The sequence below is a fragment of the Pelobates fuscus genome, chromosome 4, assembly GCF_036172605.1.
Source record: "Pelobates fuscus isolate aPelFus1 chromosome 4, aPelFus1.pri, whole genome shotgun sequence".
Lineage (NCBI taxonomy): Eukaryota > Metazoa > Chordata > Amphibia > Anura > Pelobatidae > Pelobates > Pelobates fuscus.
In genome coordinates, this window is record NC_086320.1 from 290,575,210 (window position 1) to 290,590,275 (window position 15,066).

A 15,066-nucleotide genomic window follows, 5' to 3' on the forward strand; every position below is an offset into this window, starting at 1 on the left:
GTTTAGGTTTTGGGAAGAGTTAAGTGTAGGGTTAAGGGTAAAGGGGTGTTTAAGGTACATCCATGTATAGTTAAAACAGTTGTCTCTAACCGTTGGCCCTGAACCACTTGTAATACAGCCAGTTGTTTTCCGAACTGCCCTGCAGTGAGCCAGCACCTGGGATATAATGTCCTCCCAGCATCAATACTGGGTGCATGAGGGACCTGTGCAGGAAGACCACAGTGATCCCATTACAGCAGCAACCACTGGATACCAAAAAGAGGACCCACTCCAGCCCTCCCAGAGTAAGGGAGGCTGGGTGGACCTTAATTACTGAATGTGTGTGTGTGTGAATGTGACCTAACAGTCAGAGTGCTTTGATTGGTTGGCTTACTAGTCAACCAATTAGAGCACACTTGGTCATATTCCAGAGCATGGCCAATTTTCCCATGCTTTCCAATAGCCGAGGTAGCGTGTTAAAGCCCATATAAGGGTTTTCCCCGCTATAAGAGCTCTACGGTGAGTCATCCATCAGTGAAAATGGATTAATTTTATTGCAAAGCACTTTTTATATTTTCTGTTTTAGGGGGCTATTGCAGGATTTTTATTTTTATTTTTTTTCATTAGATGCATTCTGGATTTTTATTTGGTCTTTTTGGTTAATGAGAAACAGAAGAAAGAAGACTTCTGAATGGTAAATATAATTTTTTGTTAACAAGTTTTACATTTATTGTCCTCTTCTCACAATTATTAGGATGATCCCATGGGTGGGAGCCAGGGGGAACATTAGGTCCTCCCTCCTTTACTATTAATATTAGCTCCTTCCCGATTTTTTTTTTTTAAATATTTGGGTTTTTAACTTCATGCCCACTGGCTGCTAATGCTACCAATGGGACATAGTTCTTCAAATTATCGTTCACTTGCAAAAAGCAAGTGAATGAAATTTTGCAAATGTGCATCCTGCCAGGTGAGTTCAGTGTATATACGGTCACTCTGCGGTCATTGATAAATATGTGATTTCTGTGCGTTATATTGTTTCACGTGGGGATATGGATTTTCCGAGTGCTTTTGTAAATTTGAGGATTTGCCAATCCAGGTTCCAGTATTCTTCCATTCAGACAACATCCGGTTGTTTAGTGAATAACCCTGTTGGCGTAACCTTGTAGGAAAATAATGGTTTAATTAAGATATAACATATATCTGAAACAGGATATAAGAAATCTAGTTAAAAATGTAACACATCTAAATATGTTCTTTATATTTACATGCCTGTCTCTACTTTTGGTCCGGCTAAGCCTGCACCCAAAATTCACCTTACAGTGTTTTAAGAACTGTTTAACTGTCAAATTTGAACCTGCCTCCACCTCTTTTATCATTAATATAACATGCTGATGTTCTAATATAACCATTTTAAACAAAACCTCTCATAAAAGTAACAGATTTAGAATACTATGATTTGTTTCTTTAATGTATCAGTAAAACAAATTTTGTAGCGTCACTTCAGAGATTAAAGAGCCTATCGTAGCATAATGTAACAGTCTGTGACTAAGCATCTGTCAGGGCCTTCCATCCCAAATGGATTCCAGGATGACTCAACGTTTCAGACACGCTGTCTTCAAAAATTAATTAAATTTAACTCCTTTATAATAGGGTAATCTGAGCTGAGCATAGCCAATGTGAATAAGTCATTATTTTAGTGTGCTATTATTGTAATGGAAAATGGAATCCATTCTTTTTTAACTGCTCAACAAATAACTCAAAACCTAATATAAGTGTTAGAAAATAACAGCAAGACAGCACAGAATTCTGTAAATAATAACATACTTTTGTAACACACACTGCCATAATTAATAAAATATATCATTGCAATCAAATTTCACCAGCAGTTTGCTAATTAGATTATATAGCTGGAATATTATATGCATTAAATTCTTCAGTTTCCTTACATAACGGATATACAAAATGTATATGGGTTGGTTAGAGCAGTGGTAACATCTACGTCTTAGAACTGTAAATAAGTAAGTTTCCCTGGGCAAGACACCGAGCAAGATATATTGGCTTCATACAAATTGTAATAACAATACAAAATACAAAAAGAAACAGCGCACACAAAAACAGTTTTACGTATGAGGTATGTAATAGTAATAAAAATTCACATAAAGTACAAGAGACTCGTGCTAGTTTTAAATGTATGCTTACTAATGCAAGGAGCCTAAATCATAAAATGGGGGAACTAGAGGCAATAGCATACACTAAGTAATATGACTTAATAGGCGTAACGGTGACATGGTGGGATGAGAGACATGACTGAGCAGTTAACTTAAATGGTTACATATTATTTTGGAAGAATAGAAAAAAACAGGAAAGGTGGTGGAGTGTGTTTGTGGGTCATCCATGAGTTAATATTTGGCTAGTGGAATGTGAAAAAGGAAAATGTGGAAGCTTTATGGGTAGATATCTGCTTGAGGCTAATGAATGGGAATCGATTATTGGTTGAGATATGTTATAAATCACTTAGTGTTGATAATGATGAGGAGGAACAGCTGATACAGCAAATTGAGAAAGCTGCACATCTGGGTAACAATTAAAACAAAATAATTAGCCTTCATGTCACTTTTATGTCACAACTGGTTCAAGCACCGACTAGAAAAACACAGAGGATAAATGGAGTATCTTCAAACAAATATTAGAAAGGTACTATTCTCGGTAAGTATCATTGGGTAATAAATATTAAAGAAACAAACTCAAACTATTGTGGCTTACTGGGAAGGTACACCATGAAATTAAAAATATGAAAAGGGCATTTACACCATTAAACCAGAGGCATCCTATATAAGATATTGATCAAAGATAATGCATGCCGAAAGACAATTAGATGGACTAAATGAGAAGGAGATTGCCAAAATAAACAAAACCAAATCCCATTTTTTTAAGTACATAAATTAAAAAAAAAAAAAAGTGTAGGTACACTTAAAATAGAGATGGGTGAGTTAGTTAATAAAAAAACAGGAAAAGGTGGACATTTTAAATAACTATATTACTTCAGTATATATTAAGGAGAAACCTATGTCAAGAGTTATACAAAAGATTGCTCAAAAAAACTTGCAGAAAAATTGTGATCGGATGAGTCCAAAGGTGGTGCTGCAACTAAAAAATGTTAATACAAACAAAGCTTCAGACACTGACGGTATTCACCCATGGGTACTTAAGGAGCTAAGTGTGGAAATAAGAACTTCTTCTCACAGGGTGTGGCAGTGGATGTGATCTCCGTGGATTTTGTCAAGGCATTTGATACAGTTCCACACAATAGGTTAGAGTTCACACTAAAAGAAATTGGTCTAGATAATTATTCTTGTTCTTGGGTTGAACATTGGCTTAAAGATAGAGTTTAGAGAATTGTCATTGATGGTACATTTTCAGGCTGGACAGAAGTGGTAAGTGGTGTCCCTCAGGTTTTTGTTCTGGGACTGCTTCTATTTAATATACAGTGCCTTGCAAAAGTATTCACCCCCCTTGACTTTTTACCTATTTTGTTACATTACAGCCTTAAGTTCAATGTTTTATTAATCTGAATTTTATGTGATGGATCAGAACACAATAGTCTAAGTTGGTTAAGTGAAATGAGAAAAATATATACATAAAACTATTTTTTAGAAAAAGAAAACAGAAAATTGGCATGTGCGTATGTATTCACCCCCTTTGTTATGAAGCCCATAAAAAAGCTCTGGTGCAACCAATTACCTTCAGAAGTCACATAATAAGTGTAATGATGTCCACCTGTGTGCAATCTAAGTGTCACATGATCTGTCATTCATATACACACACCTTTTTTGAAAGGCCCCAGAGGCTGCAACACCTAGGCAAGAGGCACCACTGCCATGAAGACCAAGGAACTATCCAAACAATTAAGGGACAATGTTGTTGAGAAGTACAAGTCAGGGATAGGTTATAAAAAAATATCAAAATTTTTGATGATCACCAGGAGCACCATCAAATCTATCATAACCAAATGGAAAGAACATGGCACAACAGCAAACCTGCCAAGAGACGGCCGCCCACCAAAACTCACGGACCGGGCAAGGAGGGCATTAATCAGAGAGGCAGCACAGAGACCTAAAGTAACCCTAGAGGAGCTGCAGAAATCCACAGTAGAGACTGGAGTATCTGTACATAGGACGACAATAAGCCGTACGCTCCATAGAGTTGGGCTTTATGGCAGAGTGGCCAGAAGAAAGCCCTTACTTTCAGCAAAAAACAAAATGTCACATTTTGAGTTTGCAAAAAGGCATGTGGGAGACTCCCAAAATGTATGGAGAAAGGTGCTCTGGTCTGATAAGACTAAAATTTAACTTTTCAGCCATCAAAGAAAATGCTATGTCTGGCGCAAACCCAACACATCACATCACCCAAAGAACACCATCCCCACAGTAAAACATGGTGGTGGCAGCATCATGCTGTGGGGATGTTTTTCAGGAGTCGGGGCTGGGAAACTGGTCAGGGTTGAGGGAAAGATGAAAGGTGCTAAATACAGGGATATTCTTGAGCAAAACCTGTACCACTCTGTGCGGGATTTGCGGCTAGGAGGGAGGTTTACCTTACAGCAGGACAATGACCCCAAACACACTGCTAAAGCAACACTTGAGTGGTTTAAGGGGAAATATGTAAATGTGTTGGAATGGCCTAATCAAAGTCCAGACCTCAATCCAATAGAAAATCTGTGGTCAGACTTAACCCCTTAAGGACCAAACTTCTGTAATAAAAGGGAATCATGACATGCCACACACGTCATGTGTCCTTAAGGGGTTAAAGATTGCTGTTCACAAGCGCAAACCATCCAACTTGAAGGAGCTGGAGTGTAGTGTTGCGAGGAGGAATGGGCAAAAATCCCAGTGGTAAGATGTGGTAAGTTTATAGATACTTATCCAAAGCGTCTTGGAGCTGTGATTGCCGCAAAAGGTGGCTCTACAAAGCAGTGACTTTATGGGGGTGAATAGTTATGCACATTGACTTTTTCAGTTATTTTGTCCTATTTGTTGTTTGCTTCACACAAAAAAAAAAAATCTTCAAAATTGTGGGCATGTTCTGTAAATTAAATGATGCAAATCCTCAAACAATCCATGTTAATTCCAGGTTTGAGGCAACAAAACACAGAAAATGCCAAGGGAGTGAATACTTTTGCATGGCACTGTTTCTATAAATTATTTTGAAAAAGGCTTTGAAAGTCATGTTTCAGTGTTTGCAGATGACACAAAACTCTGTAAAGTAATACACTGTGAGCAGGATATAACCACTGAAAAGGGATTTAGAGACTCAAATGGCAGATTAAATCTAATGTAGATAGATGCAAATTAAAGGAATTCTCCAGTGCCAGGAAAACAAACCTGTTTTCCTGGCACTAGAGGATCCTGGAGTGTCCACCCCCCCCCCCCCCTCCCGCCCCCCATGCGCGTGCATTACACCTCCCCATAGGAAAGCATTATTATTCAATGCTTTCCTATGAGGATTCGGGTGACGCTGGAGGTTCTCATGCATAGCGTGATGACGCCCAGCTTCATTTAGACAACCAAAAGTATTTTTTTTTTTTAATTCTTTATTTTTGTAGTGCATAAGCTTTGAACAGTTGGTTGTGAGGTACCCCAACGGCAATCCTCCAACGCAGTATAAACAGCTGAACAGAGAGGTACATGAAATAGCTAGCACAAATGTTATATTTAAAGGTAATTGAGTATTAACATGGTAGGAAACAAGCTTAGGTAACATTATACTGAGTAACGCTGTGCAGACGTTTGAGTGCATATCTACTGAGTGTATGAGTAAGGCTAAACGATGTGCCATGCTGGGGCGCACAATGTGTAAGCATGTTAGGTCTATACAGTATTCTGTAAAAGTAATTTAAGTTAAAAACAAAAACAATGAAGGGTCTCATAGCCAAGTCTTGCTCGTTACAGTGATTAGCCTCATTGTGCTATCTAGTCATAAGTATTAAGTTGTGTAAAAGCTGCCTAGGCATTGAGTTATGAACCACTGGAGGTTAATTTACGCTACAGTAACTTGCCTTCATGTGCTGATATTAATAGGGGGATTTGCATGAGACAGGTTATTACAGGCTTAGGTTTATGGCAAGATGGGCCAAGCTGTGCATTATGCATGAGGGAGAGGCCATTGATAAATTAAATATGCCTGAAACTGCAAGGAACTTAAATGAGTAGCTGACTACATGTTGGTTATTCTGCTGCGCAAGCCTAAGTAAACAAACACGTTAGGTAATAGTCCCCAGAATGTCCCCACAGGATAATAAACTAATCTTGACTGGATAGGAGATTTTTAAGGTTAACCTGCGGTTCTCTCCCTGCGATCGCTGTGTGCAGGAGAAGCTGGTGAGGGCAGGTTTCCCAGTGCTCAGTCCAAGAGTTCATTCAGCCGATGCCTTCCAAAGGGGCTCTACAATCCCGCAGCTCAGAGGGGCACAGTGAGCCTCTGATTCCAACACCAAAAGTCTTTTAAAAAGCCGGAAGTCCCTCTAGTGGCTGTCTGGTAAACAGTATCTAGAGGAGGACTTAACCCTGCAAGGTAATTACTGCAGTTTATAAAGACTGTAATATCTTAGGTTCAATGAGCTGAAGTGGTCTGGGTGCCTACAGTGTCCCTTTAATGCATTTTGTGTCAAAGAATGTAAAAGCAACTTACACCCTGAATGGCAGTGAATTAGGGATAACAACACATGAGATTTTTAAGATCTCAAAATGTTTTATGAACAATTTTTACCATGTGGGCACAAAATAGGATTAAAGCACAGATTTTGAGCAGCTCTCATTGGCAGCCTAGATAAAGGTGGTGAGGGATACTCAGCAAATGGCGGGGACACTGATGGAACTACCGCAGTCCCAGGGGTCGCAGCTGTGACTGGACCCGTCATTCTAGGTGGCCTGGCCACCCCATCGACCCCTGAGACCGGGGTGCCCACCAGCATTTTATGCGGCCTCGACCACATGGAAAAAACTTTGGTGCTGCATTGAAGGAGCCCATCGGGTGGCCTATGCTCTTGGGGCCACCCGATGGCAATGGATTTCCTGGGGCACGGTCAGTGCTGTGGTGCTTTAAGAGTGCAACCAGGCCCCAGATATGATGTCAGAGCTGGGAGAAGGCCGTCACTTCCTCCCAGCCAACAGAGTACCGCGCAGGAGGAGAGGAGCGAGTCAGAGTGGGAGCTCTGACTCCCACCAGCATGAGGTAACCACTGGACCACAGGTAAGTCACTAAATGGTTTTAACAGTTTGTGTGTGTGTGTGTGTGTGTGATAGAGAATGTCTTTATCAGTATATCTGTGTGTGTGTATGTGTGTGTGTGTGTCTGTCTGTATGTGTGTGTGTGTGTCTGTATGTATGTGTCTCTGTGTGTATGTGTATGTGTTTGTATATCTGTGTGTGTGTGTGTGTCTACATGTGTGTGTGTGTATGTATGTGTCTCTGTGTGTGTGTCTGTATGTGTCTCTGTGTGTGCGTCTGTATGTGTCTCTGTGTGTGCGTCTGTATGTATAGGTCTGTGTGTGTGTGTGTGTGTGTGTGTTTGTATGTATGTATCTGTCTTTGTGTATGTGTCTGTATGTGTGTCTGTGTGTATGTGTGTGTCTACATGTATGAGTGCCTGTGAGTGTGTCTGCGTGTGTATCTGTCTGCATGTGTGTGGGGGGCGGGGACGTATGGGGTGGGGGGTAGACGTGTCGGGGGGCCCAGGGCAATTTTTGCATCGAGGCCCCATGGTTTCTAGTTACGCCTCTGGGCGGGGATAATGTCTCATGCTCATAAATCTCACTCACCTTACTTAACTAGATGATACTAATGGTTGTAGTATGTGTACTCCCTTACGTTTCTTTACTATACAAATCAGAGATTCTGAACTTGAGGCCTCATGAGTTATGACTTCAACCTAGTAGGTGTTGATCTCAGGAATCTGTAATGTAAATGATTTAGCATTTCTCACTGAGGATATCATCACAGGCAACTTCCTTTCCCTTCTTTATTTTTCTCCCTCTCCATTCTAATCATCTTCTCTTCCCCCTCTTATTTATTTCCAGTAACTCCATGTGTTTCCAATACCTTTTTTCTCCAGTGGAAACACAGCACACTATTCTGAAAGTTGCATAATGCATGAAATTATTAACCCCCTTAACCCCCACGTATCCATGGATTGAATAAAGTTATATGACAGACGAGACAGGTAAACAATGCAAGGTTTGAGTATGATAACTTCAAATCTCAATGCTCTATGAGACCTTATAATATCAAATGATTTACAAGAGCAATCACGCACACTGGCCTTTAGGAGTCCTGGTTACTGCAGAACGGCATAGTATTCTATAAATTATATCAAATAAAGTTATATGAGGCTGTATCCAGCACACAGAAGTATTTATGTATCCAACACAATCTCCTACAGCGCAGCGCTCTAGAATACTATGACCATTATGTGTATTTTTTTTTATCCTGAAAAGCCTAAAGTTAGTGTCTCATTTCCAGTTTTGTTGCTATTGTTTACTTTCCAGCCACACCTTACTAAAGTGCTCCTAATATTATTATTAGCAGTTATATAATACCTGCTGCTTAGCAAATGGTTTTTGACTGGTTTCCAACCCCTTTATGACTGTTTAATGGTTGACACTATTCCTCAAAACTTAAAAGGACATGCACATGTTTGAGACAACTGTCTGATTGAAAGACTTTGCTTTTAAATGAAACAGTTATCACATTCAAATTTAGAAAAAAAACATGTAAATATGATTTCCCCCCCCCCCCCCATATATTGACTTGGTTCTTCTTTTCTGCATTTTTCATGCCTAACTTATGGCGGACACTGGACCCTGCCAACCAGTGTCCTCTATCCTTAGGGATCATTGAAAATCGCATTGTACAAGCACGACTTGGTTAAGCATGCACAAGTGAAAGATCTTGTGACGTCATATGTGGTGTTGCAAGATCCTAGGACATGTGCCTCTGTTTGTCATTATTATTTTCCTGACTCTCACCCTCCTTTGCTCTTTTGTTTGCAAAAGTCATGAGCGAGCACTTCCTTTTTCATGCATTGCTAGTGCTAGTTTATGTGAAACTGAGATGGATGGGTTAGTGGATGTGTAGGAGGCGAGAAGGAGGCTGAAGAAACTCCCCCAGCTCAGAGGTCTGTCAGAGACAGCAACTGACATAGTTTATAGTAAGTTTATTAATGTTTATTACATACTTTTCAAACTTTTACTTAGCCTATTTTTGCAAAAGTATGCAAAAGGTTTAAATAAAATTGCAAGTCATGCCTGTCCCCTCAACACCAGCCCCTTGCCTGGTGCAAAGTAGTTAAAAATACCTAACTCCCCATATACCCAATAGTAGAAATACATACACTAAAACGGTTTCATTATGCTAAAGTTGTTTTGATGCCTATAAATATGCTTCTATATGTGCGTTAGGGTTTCCATTATATGGAAGGGAGAATGTTTTAGCAGACTTTCTTAGCATACACCAGATAGAGGCAACAGAATGACATCTTTCAAAGACAGTATTCCAGCAATTGGTCCAGAGGTGGGGACTTCCCCAAGTGGATCCCATGGCGAAGACTCAGAATGACCAGGTTCTGTCCTTTGTGTCAAGGAGGTACCATCCGAAGGCGATCGTTCAGAATGCCCTGTCAATCAAATGGTCTTTTCATATGGCTAATGTTTTTTCCCCCATTCCTCTTATTCACACTGTTATGAGGAATATTTCCAGGGAACATTGCAAGGTGATAGCAGTAATCCCTTTCTGGCCACATCACCCTTGGTTTCCCTTTCTGAAAAGGCTAGTGATGGGGCAACCTTGGGAGATTCCAGTCTCCAAGGATCTACTGACTCAAGGCCCTGTGTTTCATCGGGAACCTCACAAGTTCAGGCTTCAGGCATGGCTATTGAAAGGCAATCCTTAATTGAGCAAGGCTTATTAGACCAGGTGGTCTCAACCCTCTTATGTTTCAGGAAAATAATCTACTTCCTCTACTTACCATAAGATCAGGGAAGCTTTTGCATTATGAAGACATTCCATTGTACAGAATATAGGCACTCCTACCATATCTCAAGTCCTACAAGCAGGCCTGGAAAATGGTCTTAAGCTTAACATCCTTAAAGTGCAATGTTCAGCTACCTCTGCTCTTTCTGGGATTTGATGGGCTATGCATCCTATGGTAGTTCGTTTTTTTCAAAGCCGTAATATGTGTTAGACCTCCTATTAGAAAATGTGCTGCACCTTTGAATTTCACTCTGGTGCTCCAGGCTTTGATGGATCCTCCCTTTGAGCCTATTGGTGATATTCATATGCAGGTCCTTTCCCAGAAGACCCTGTTGTTACTGGCATTGGTCTCAGGGAGAAGGATGTCTGACATCAGGGCAATATCTGCCAAATAACCTTACACTACCTTCTTTGATGATAGGGTGGTTCTATGTCCAAGACCAGAGTTACTCCCAAAGGTAGTAACGACTTTCCATCTCATTAAGGAGATTGTCCTACCTGCCTATTTTCAGAATCCATTTTCTCCAAAAGAAGCAAGGTGTCACAATCTAGACCTTCGGAGGTGTTTATCTACATATATTGAGCATTCAGCTGATTAGAGAAGATATTTTTAATTATTTGTGATCCCATGGGGTTCTCGCAAAGGTGAAGCTGCTTCAGTCTCTACTCTCCGTTCCTGGACTATTTCTGCTGTTTTTAAGGCATATACAGCAAAAAATTTACCTGTTCCCAAAGACATCAGGGCACATTCTACAAGGTACATTGCTACGTCATGGGCTGCAGAGTAGGTAGTACCTGCAGAGAGCCTGTAAGGCTGCCAATTGGTCTAAATACCTTTGTTAAATACTACAAAGTTGATGTATCTTCTCGCTTGGATTCTGAGTTCGGCCTGTCTGTTCTGAACGGTTATAATCTGCAAATGTATTAAATAAAATGTTTTATGCAGCATAAATTACCCTGCCTGTGTTATTATTGCTTTGGGAATACCATATGTTAAATGCTGCCATGATTAGCCAGGAATATGGAAAATGTATTCATAATTACCGTAATTTTCTTCTCCTGGCATCATTCGGTTTTCCCACCCTCTATTGGATTTCTTCTTGTTACTTGACTGAGGAATGGAAGCTACTGGGGTCCCTGTTATACCAGGGGAAGGTATGCTTAATTTTTGAATTGATTGTGTTTCCTGTCCTGATCGTTATGGGGAGGAACTAAATCATATGTTAAATGCTGCCTTGAATAATAGCCAGGAAAAGAAAATTACAGTAAATATGAATAAATTTACCGTAATAACACATCTAAAGCTAATTCTCTCTATTTTGTCCGGACTCCTACATTATCTTTCTGAAATATAAAGCGTTTTTTTTTTTATTTTTTTTTATTTTTTACTGTACACCTTTTATCTCATATTAAGAATGAAGTAGACTTTCAAGATTAACAACACATATATTTTGAACATAGCCATTAAAAGAAAAACATTATTTTACATAACATGCTCTTTTTCAGATTTGTATGAATATGCACTTTGCTTTTAATATAAACAATTTCTTCAATGGAATGTTAACATGTATCATCTAGTTCACTTTTAATGAATACTATTTTTGGACATTGTATAACAGTACGCAGTATTTTCAAGACTTTCTATTTCAGTTTCTTATATTCTTAGTGCAAAGATGAGCATTGTTAACAGACCACACACATTGCCCGTTTTTTTTTTTTAATTCTTTCTCATCATTATTAAAATGGCCCTTATGTAGCTCTTTGTCCAGCTCTCCTATTGTAGACGATACACTTTAATCTTAGCTGCAAGATATTTTAAGCATTATCAGAGTTCTTATTTGTCTCCTCTGTGAATTGTAAGGTACAGCAGTGTTATTGTATATTTTAAATTTCATTTTATTCTTGAAGATGAAGCAATACCTTTAAGGGAAATGTAAAGTCTTTACACGACTTCCAAGTTCATGTTCATTATAAGTAGGTCTTTTTTTTATATATAAGAACCATTTAAAGAAAGACCATGAGATTACAAGTCACCTTAGGATTTTGGTATTTGTACTTGCAGAAGATTTGTTGGCCTTTTTTTCTTTTCCACTTTGCGATTTAACCTCTCTCTTAATGGTTAAAACGAGGGAGAAAAAAACCCAGCCACCTAAAAATATATTAACTACATTAACTTAATATATTTCTATATTGTTTTCATACCTAAGAAACAAACAAATTGTGGTGTAGCGCTTAAAACTACAGAAAATTCAATATATGTGCAGAATATTTACTATTTAAGGTGTCACAACACCTGTGCAAAACCAACTTGCAATATGCTCTTGAAGTGCTCGTGCAACAAAAACATTCATTTCTATGTGTAATAAACCCTTAAAGGACCACTATAGACACCCAGACCACTTCAGCTTAATGAAGTGGTCTGAGTGCCAGGTCCAGCTAGGATAACCCTTTCTTCTATAAACATATCAGTTTCAGAGAAACTGCTATGTTTACCTATGGGTTAATCCAGTCTCTAGTAGGTGAAGCAAAATATATACTTTCCTCTCTTCTCAATTGGTCCAGCAATGCTGCAAAGACAGAGAGGTATACAATAGTGCAGATAACTGACAGCTATATTAAATATTGCTTATATATGAATGCACTCACAAGAGTAGAGCCATAAAAATAACCTGGCTCTGGTGTAGATGGCTTTAGGATCTATAACGGTGATCCAAATCCCTCTGTGGACGGTCTGGGTACCTGGTCTGGATACCTTCTCTGGATTACTGGAGTGGTATGGTCTTCTCCCAGCAATTAATAGCAGGAACTCCAATAATGTAAAAAACAAATTATTTATTAAACATGTGGATAAAAGAAAATAGAAATAAATACTTTATAAAATGTCCAATTTGTTGCCAAAACGCGTTTCGCCTGATATGGCTTCCTCAGTTGGCTTGGTTAACTTTCTCCAGTCCGTTTTGTTCTTTAAGTACATTTTGGTTCTCGGTCTTTTTTTCTCGTGGAACGCATCCTGCGTTCCACCTATCCATCGATATCTCAGTTCCGGGTTGTATCACTTCCGGATCGCGTCACTTCCGGGTTGTGATGTATCGAATCATATGGTTCTATGATGTAATTGAAACGCACCTCGCTCATTTAGTTGGCAACATACACCCATTCAGAGTTTTGAGTCTTTGGAACGCACTTTGCGTTCCATTCAGCCGATAGTTTTTAACAACAAAAGTCCTGTGTCTCTATATGGTCTCATATTACACCGAAATCATACACATATCAAATCATTATATTGGAAACATATGAATATCTATTGAATAGTGCCCTATTGGATAAACATATTAAATTAATTTCCCCTTTTTTTTTTTCATCCTCACAGATATAAGGATTAAAAAATGTACACATAGCTAATATTTAAAGTGACCATTTAGCCATAATATATGTGCATCAGCACAATCCTTTTTTAAAAGCCCTAAACATATTGATATATGGTCTTTATGTTAAAAACATATATGGATGTATAAATATCAATTAAATCACACTTTCCTCCATTTTATTTTTACTTGTTTACAAATCACTCATATTTAAATTGACATATTTAAAGTTGAGAATGCTTTCCTATGGACTGGCTGAATGTGCACGCGGCTCCTGCCGCGCATGCGCTTTCAGCCGATGACGTTGATATGGAGAAGAGGAGGAGGAGAGTTCCCGCCCGGTGCTGGAGAAAGAGGTAAGTTTAACCCCTTCCACCCCCTAGAGCCCGGCGGGAGGGGGGCCCTGAGGGTGGGGGCACCCTCAGGGCACTATAGTGCCAGGAAAACGAGTATGTTTTCCTGGCACTATAGTGGTCCTTTAATAACATATCTTCACAAACGTGTTTAAAAATCTTATAAGGTGCTTAATGTGCTGAACAAATTTTTGTGCAAAATTGTAAACACAAAATACCAGCCGTGGTTAAAGTGCATGGGCTACAATAAATATTTGTGTCAATATCGAGGTATTGGATACTTAGTAGCGATACAACTTCTTTGGATTATATGCTCTAGTAATTTCCTGCATGGATTATTGTAATCCTTTCCTAATTGGTCTTCCCAAAAGCCGTATTGCTCAGCTTCAGTGTGTAATGAATGCTGCTGCCAGACTGAATTTCCTCTCTAGTCGGTCCACTCATATCTCACCCCTCTGTCAGTCCTTACAGAGGGGTGAGGTTTGTATCCTATAGAAGTCAATTCAAAGTGCTAATCCATGCCTATAAAGCATTGACCAATTCTAGCCCCTCTTATATCTCTTTACTGATCCATAGGTATGCCCCTTCTCGCTCTCTCCGCTCTGCCCATGACCATATCCTGTCCGCTGCTCGCACCCGTACGGCCAACTCGTGCTTGCAGGACTTCTCGCGGGCGGCTCCCTTCCTATGGAATATCCTGCCTACCGCCATCATACTCTCCCCTAGTCTTCAATTGTTTAAGAAGTGCCTTAAAACCCATCACTTTAGGAAAGCTTATGGCCTCCCAGAGTAACCTCTACCTCACATACCTGTCTCTTGCTCTCTCCTAAAAGGCAGCACTCTACTCTCTCCTCCAGCTCTGCTTTACTCCGACCTTATTTGATTGCTATTTCCTGTCCTAATGTGTTTTACACCCCACCTCCTATAGTCTGTAAGCTCATTTGAGCAGGGTCCTCTTCAACCTATCGTTCCTGTAAGTTTTCTTGTAATTGTCCTATTTATAGTTAAATCCCCCCTCTCATAATATTGCAAAGCATTACGGAATATGTTGGCGCTATATAAATGGCAATAATAATAACCATAATAATAATATATACTTCAAAAAATATAAAAACAGAAAACCACATTAATAGTGAAAACTGTTTATACAAGATGAGAATCAAATATATTCCCACTATAACCTTTTGGACCTTCACTCACATTGCTTAAAGCCTTGCACCTGGCTCTAGTTCATACGCCTTGGGGTCTCTTTTTTGGGGGATTTCTTCCCTCTTGTCTCTGGTGATACTGACCTCCAAGGACAAAGACAGATTACAAAATTGAGTGCTATATTTCTAAATGCAG

The 15,066-nt window shown here is 39.3% G+C and overlaps 1 protein-coding gene across 1 annotated transcript in view; it reads right to left on the reverse strand.

The window, feature by feature from the left end:
- Positions 1 to 2,435: 2,435 nt before the first annotated feature.
- The window catches only part of SLC4A7 (solute carrier family 4 member 7), a 551,990-nt gene continuing 539,359 nt past the window's right edge, over positions 2,436 to 15,066 (reverse strand). The window contains exon 24 of the mRNA XM_063452201.1: positions 2,436 to 2,447. The gene's annotated coding sequence lies outside the window, so the exon portion shown is untranslated. The remainder of the gene's footprint in view (positions 2,448 to 15,066) is intronic.